Genomic DNA, 7,457 nt, shown 5'->3' with positions numbered 1-7,457 from the left:
CGCGCAGCCCGATCCAACGCGTCACCCCGCCCGCGCATGACGGAAGGCCAGCGCACGGCCCACGCGGAGGCGTGGCCCAGCCGGCCAGCGGCCCACGACGGTGATAGCCTGCGCGCGGAGGCGATTATGCATGGGCACCCCCGAACTACAACAAAATCGCAGCAAACCCTAAGCCACTATTGAATCAGTCAGCGCCTTTACAACAGCACCCTCCGAATACTGCATCTTCACCGCGGTGAAGTCACTGACCATCTAGAGCACGCACCGGCACGACGATGTGGCACTGGACGTCTACGTCGGCCACCCCGGCCCTCTCCTTACAAAAATAAAGAGCCGATACTCACCTACATGCGAACGCAAACCATAGGGCGGAGACACACGCGCCGAGACATCGCAGCAAGCTCGAACCACGACGATGGGCAACCTGCAAGAACGGCAATGCTGTTCCGGTGAACATCAGCGCTGCTGGGACAAAACAAGGAGTGGACGAGTACCAGCGACTCACCACAGAACTAGAAGACATGAAGAAACGATCGGAGGTGGCTCAGGCTAAGCTGGCCATGTGCGCGTGATGAGTGCAGCGCAGCACGGCAATGGCACAGCCGTGCCACGGGATGCACTACGACGGTAGGGTCTAGGACGTGGCGAGCATGGTGACAATCGACGGAAGGGGAGGCTAGTGGTGCGAGGAATTTGATCAAGCTGCTTTGGTGGCGATGAAAGCCGGCGGCATAGGCACTCCAGGTCTTAATGGCCCGAGAGCTCAGCCCTTCAAAATTGGCGCACAGGACTGAGCTACAGGCGGCTATGAGGGGCAGGAAGGGCTACCGGCTGCCCAACGGAGCTGCGAGCAAGACCAATTGGAACAGGGTGCAACCACTATGGTGAATTGGAAGGAAATGCTACGGCGGCAAGGGGACAGCGGAGCCAGAGGAGCTCACGGCGCGGCACGGCTCGTCTGCGGGCGTCAACGCTAGGTACCGCTGTGCTTGGCCATGGGGAACCATAGGGCGTGCTCCCGACAGCCGTCCGCATGGCCACTGTAGCAACGACGAGACTTGACATGGCATGTCTACGGACAGCGCCAGGCAACGACACGGTGGACGCGACGCCAAGGCGACTGTGAAGCAGGCAGCCTTCTAACGCGCAAGCGGCCAAAGGAGTCAATGGAGCGGTGCCAAGCACAGCCGCTAGCGACGTGGACACGGGACCCCACCCAACCATGGCCACAGCGGGGCAGGGCAAGGTGCAGGCAGAGCACGGTCGGCGGTCAGGGCGCCACGCGTCGGTTGGCGAGGCGAGCAACATCGAGGCAGAGCGCATAGGCGGGCAGCAGTGAGTAGGTGGTCAGGACGCATGGGTCGTGCGCGTGAATGGCGTCATGAGCGTAGCTAGGCACGGCAGTGGCTCTGGCCCGTGCGGTAGAGTGCGCTGGCAAGCCAACCGGGGTGGTGACCATGCCCAGAGCTCAGCCAGGTGGCGTGCACGATTATTAAAGCAGCTAGAAATTGCATACGCCATGTTCCAAACGCTAATCTAATTTCTTGATGCGAATATGGGTACACCTAGCCATCACCATCAGTCGCGACATTGCTCTACTTCTTAAGCCAATTGTTCTACAACTAATGCCAAAGATGGCTTCATCGACCACTTCAAAGACTTACGCGGAGGACGTCGATCCGAATGGTTTCACAACGAATCCCAAACCCGACCCCCGGGACGTACTCGCTAGCCCTCCATGTCTTTGACCGCACCTTTTTATCACCGTTCGCAAAACATTTTATAACATTTTGTTTTAACAAGAATTCGATTAAGATAATAAATGCGTTAGGTGACATGAAACATAACCTTTTTCTTTCCCGTTTTGTAAAAATGTTTCAATGACAAACATTGATTAAAGAGCCTATCATACACAAATGCACATAAATTAGATGCTTACAAAATGTTTCAGCAAAACATTACAAGGTAACACCAGGGTGTTACAAATCTACCCCCCTAAAACAAAATCTCGACCCGAGATTTCATGTGCCTAGTGTGAGAATGGGTATGGAGTACATTTTGCGCAAAACTAACTATTTGACCCAGAGAGGAGATGGGGGTAATGCTTTGATAAGTAACTCTCTTGCTCCCAGGTGGCTTCATCCTCTGCATGGTTTTGCCATTGTACCTTATAAACTTTATCACCCTGTTCCTAGTCACTCTCTCCTTCTCATCCAAGATTTTTATAGGATGCTCCACATAGGACAGATCAGGTTGTAGCGGAAGTCCTTCTATTTCCACAGATTCTTCAGGAACTCATAGGCATTTCTTCAGTTGCGAGACATGAAATACATTGTGAACTGCCGAGAGAATTTCAGAGAGTTGGAGACGATAAGCAACGGGGCCACACTGCTGCAACACCTTGTATGGACCCACATACCGAGGGGCTAACTTACCATGGACACCAAACCGATGTACTCCTCTCATAGAAGATACTTTGAGATACACATAATCCCCATCTACAAATTCCAAAGGCCTTCTTCGCTTGTCTACGTAAGCCTTCTATTGACTCTGAGCTGACTTCAAGTGTTCACGAATTATATTTACTTTCTCTCGAGCCTCCTTTATGAAATGAGGCCTGAAGTACCCACGGTCTCCTACTTCAACCCAGTTTAGTGGCGTCCTACACTTTTGTCCATATAAAGCTTGAAATGGCGCCATGCGGATACTCTCTTGATAGCTGTTATTATATGAAAATTCTACCAGCTTCAAACAATGATCCCACTTCTCAGGAAAAGAGATGGTACAAGCCCGCAGCATATCCTCAAGCACCTAGTTCACCCTTTTAGTTTGACCATCTGTCTGTGGGTGGTATGCCGAGCTCCTAAGAAGACGAGTACCCAAACACTCCTGGAGTTTCTCCCAGAAACGAGAGACAAAAACTGACCCTCTATCAGAGATGATGGTGAGAGGAACTCCATGTAGGGTCACAATCCGATCAAAGTATAACTCCGCATACTTCTTGGCATTGTATCTAGTGTCCATTGGAAGGAAGTGGGCAGACTTGGTGAGACGGTCCACGATGACCCAAATAGAATCAAAACTAGAGGAGGTGCGGGGTAAACCCACAATGAAATCTAGGGAAATATCCTCCCATTTCCAAACAGGAATGGGCAAGGGCTGCAGATATCTAGGAGTATGCATATGATCTTCCTTGACTCTACCACAAGTGTCACATTCTGCAATGAACTAGGTGATATCTTGCTTCATGTATGACCACCAGTATAGCTTGCACAGATCATGATACATCTTGTTGCTACCAGGGTGGATAGACAGCTTGGAATGATGGGCTTCTTGCAAAATCTTTCTTTTCAGCTCTTCATTGGATGGAACTACCAGTCTATCCTTGTATCTTATGACTCCTTGCTTATCAATGCTAAAATGAGGGCCACACCCTTCTGCTAGCAACTTCTTGATGTGAGGAATCTCTTCGTGATCTCCCTTCTGTTCCTAAATAATTTGCTCTAGTAATTCTGAGGTCAAAGCAATCTGAGCTAGCACCTCAATGTGGTGGAGTGACAAGGGTATTTCCTCAACCTGATGCGACTTACGACTCAAAGCATCAGCCACCACATTAGCTTTTCTTGGATGATAGTAGACTTCCAAATCATAATCCTTGATCAACTCTAACCATCTCCTTTGTCTCATGTTCAACTCAGACTAAGTGAAAATATACATAAGGCTCTTGTGGTCAGTGAAGATATGCACTTTGTTGCCCAACAAATAATGCCTCCAAATCTTTAGAGAGTGAACTACAGCAGCTAGCTCTAAATCATGGGTAGGGTAGTTCACCTCGTGCTTCTTCAGTTGGCACGAAGCATAAGCTATCACACGCCCTTCTTGCATAAGCACACACCCCAATCCTATCTTCGAGGCATCACAGTAAACATCAAAGGGCCTCTCAATATCAGGTTGAGCCAACACAGGAGTAGTGGTTAGAAAAGTCTTCAGGGACTGAAAAGCTTCTTCATAAGCTAGACTCTAAACAAACCTAGCTTCTTTCTGGAGCAGCTTAGTCATGGGCTAGGCTATCTTGGAGAAATCAGGGATGAAACATCGATAGTATCCAGCTAGCCTAAGGAACTGATGGATCTAGTGCACAGACCTTGGAGACTTCCAATCTAATACATCTTGCACCTTGCTGGGATCCACAGAAACGCCCTCAGGTGTCAACACATGTCCCAAAAACTGCACTCGATCAAGCCAAAACTCGCACTTGCTGAATTTAGCATACAACTAGTGCTCCCTTAGCCATGTCAATATTATCCAGAGGTGACGGGCATGCTCTTCCTCATTCTTGGAATAGATTAAGATGTCATCAATGAAAACTACCACAAACTTATCTAGCTCTGGCATAAAAACTAAGTTCATCAGGTACATGAAGAAGGCCGGGGCATTGGTGAGGCCGAAAGACATCACTAGGTATTCATATAGCCAATACCTAGTAGAGAAAGCTGTCCTTGGTATATCCTGTGGCCTGATCTTGATCTAATGGTAGCCCGATCAGAGATCTATCTTCGAGAACACCATGGCACCAGCTAACTGATCAAACAAAGTATCAATGTGGGGCAAGGGATACTTGTTCTTAACTGTTACCGCATTGAGGGGGTGGTAATCCACACACATCCGCAGTGTACCATCCTTCTTCTTCCTGAAAATCGCTGGGCAACCCCATGGTGAAGAACTTGGGTGGATGAACCCCTTGTCCATCAACTCCTCTAGTTACTTCTTCATTTCTGCTAGTTCTCTTGGAGCCATGCGGTACGGACGTCTGGAGATAGGAGCAGTACCAGGCTCAAGCTCAATAGAGAATTCTACCTCACGGTCCGGTGGCAATCCAGGAAGATCCTCAGGGAAAACATTTGGGAACTCACATACTACTGGAATGGAGGTAAGATCAAGGACGGCTTCAGCATGGGCAGCAACAGGTAAGACCAGTTCTGAGGGTATGATGAGAGACATCCTATCCTCAGAAGACAGAAGCCGTAACTCTACACTTCTTCTCTTCATATCCAATACTACCCCATACACCTGCAACTAGTTCATCCCAAGAATAACATCAATGCCTTGCCCAGGCATTATCATGAACTGTAGACGGTAAGTGTGGGTGGCTAATACCAAACTTATAGTATCCGTGCGGGTATTGATGAACATCTGAGAACCCACAATATGGATCTTATAGGCATACGGTATAGCCACAAGTGATAAATTGTGCCGCTCTACAAACCCCATGCTCATAAAGGAATGCGATGCACCAGAATCAAACAACACCAAAGCTAGATAGGATTCGATGGTAAACATACCGGCCATAACTGTCTCCTGCTGCACAACCTGCTGAGCATCCATGAAGTGCACCTGACCAGATCTGCTGGGCACCTTCCTCTTGATGAAAGTCCTCTTAATTAGCCTAGAATTTGCAGACGGCTGAGCTGTCTGCTGCTGAGGACACTCCCTGGCATAGTGGCCCTCCTTGCCACACTTGAAACAAGCACTAGGCTTGTTCCTAAATCCCTAACGAGGTGGGACCTACTGTCCCTGAGTCTGCTGGGGCTACACCTGCTGCTGAGGTGCCTTGTACTGAGTAGCGGAAGTCTGTGAGGTCTACTGGGGTGACCAGAACGGAGGCCTACCGGATGGTTGATAGGACCCCCGCCTCACAATTTGCACCTTCTAAGTATGAGGGTGGCTAGAGGATCCAGCTACCACCCTCCTCCGCTTCCAATCCGCCTGAGATGCCCACTGAAAACCCTCAAGAGCAATGGCGGCGTTCATCAGAGCCCCAAAGGTCTGATAGTTCCCCAGGTACAGTTTCTCCTGAAGAACAGGAGTGGGACCACGAAAGAAGCGATCCTTCTTCTTGTTATCCGTGTCCACCTGACTACCAGCATACTGAGCCAAGTGGTTGAACTGATTCACATACTCCATTACCGTCCTGCTCCCCTGATGCAACTCCATGAACTCGGTCACCTTCTAGTGGATAATGCCAGCAGGTATGAAGAACTCACGGAAGGCGATGGAGAACTCCTGCCATGTTGTCGGGTGATCTGGTAGCTCCACAGCTAGGAAAGTCTCCCACCAGGCACCTGCGGACCCCAAAAGCTACTGGGACGCAAAGTGCACCTTCTGCTCATTGGCCACTCTGAGCAGCCGAAACTTCTGCTCCAGCGTGCGAAGCCAGTGCTCTGCCTCCAATGGATCATCCGATGGCATGAACGTGGGCGGGTGGGTCTTGAGGAAGTCCTAGTAAGAGGATTGTCCCTCAGGACGGCGAGCACCACCCCCATTCCCACCATTGCCTCCAAGGCCTCCACAGGCGAGACCTAGGACGGCCTGTGCCATAATCTCCAAGGCACGAGCAGTCTCTTGTCGAGCCGCGGTTGACTCCTGACGAGCAGCCAACAACTCCACCATGACCTCCACGGCGGACAGCGGCGGAGGTGGTGGTGGTGGCGGGAAAGGATGAGGAACCAAAGGTGGAACCTCCTGAGCTCCCTCGTTGTCACGCTCAAAGGCCCGAGCACTGTCACCATGGCCCTCATTGGCCACTCCCAAATTGGTGCTCCCACGTCCGGACCTCAGATTCATCTGTAAGAGAGACGAACCATCCATTAGGACACTTTCCCGATTAGAATCTAGGGATTAGAATCTAGGGATTAAAGAGATGGCAGCACATTTATTAAAGTATTCATTAAGTTAGTCCTACCCATTTACTACTTTCATTATACGTGAAGGGGGATTCCTAGTTCAAGTAAGATGCTATTATATGATGCATGCTTCGACCTATACGTTCGCTCAAGCCGAAATATAGCGGCGTTCATAAAATTCTCGGCACATCGTACACTCACTCTCCATATACTAAGCGATTTCTTACACAACGTAAGTCAGTGTACCTATAGAAAACTAATTAGATAAAACCAGTGCCGCTATCCTAGATATACTATATAGCTAGGGCCGATACTTATATAACTTACTTAATCGCATCCTACTTTTCGCAAAACCTTTGTTGGTCAACTTTTAGTTTTGTAAAAGAGTGAGGAACTCGTGACCATTATTGGCTCTGGTACCAACTGTGGCAGAACCACCTGGAATAGCGTACTTACAGAAGCGCTCGTCTTCCACCAGACACTAAGCACCTCGAAAGCCACTACCACGAGCGGTATCCGTCGGACACACCCCGAGGGAGAGCCTGAAAGATCCACATTTTTCCCCAAGGATCCAATAATGAAAACGAGTTACAACACAAGTCCATTTCATACATTAGAGTTTCTAAAAAGTACATTATTACAATACCAAATACAGAGTTCGGAATGATAAACAGCGGAATATTAAAAGATAACATCTAGCGATAAGATAACGAGGATTCCGTCTGAGCCCACCAGATGGATCCTCCACTCAAGAAACTCCTCAAGCGTCACCTG

This window comes from Miscanthus floridulus, chromosome 5 (assembly GCF_019320115.1).
Source record: "Miscanthus floridulus cultivar M001 chromosome 5, ASM1932011v1, whole genome shotgun sequence".
In the NCBI taxonomy this organism is placed as follows: domain Eukaryota; kingdom Viridiplantae; phylum Streptophyta; class Magnoliopsida; order Poales; family Poaceae; genus Miscanthus; species Miscanthus floridulus.
Note: the sequence above shows the minus strand (reverse complement) of the source record.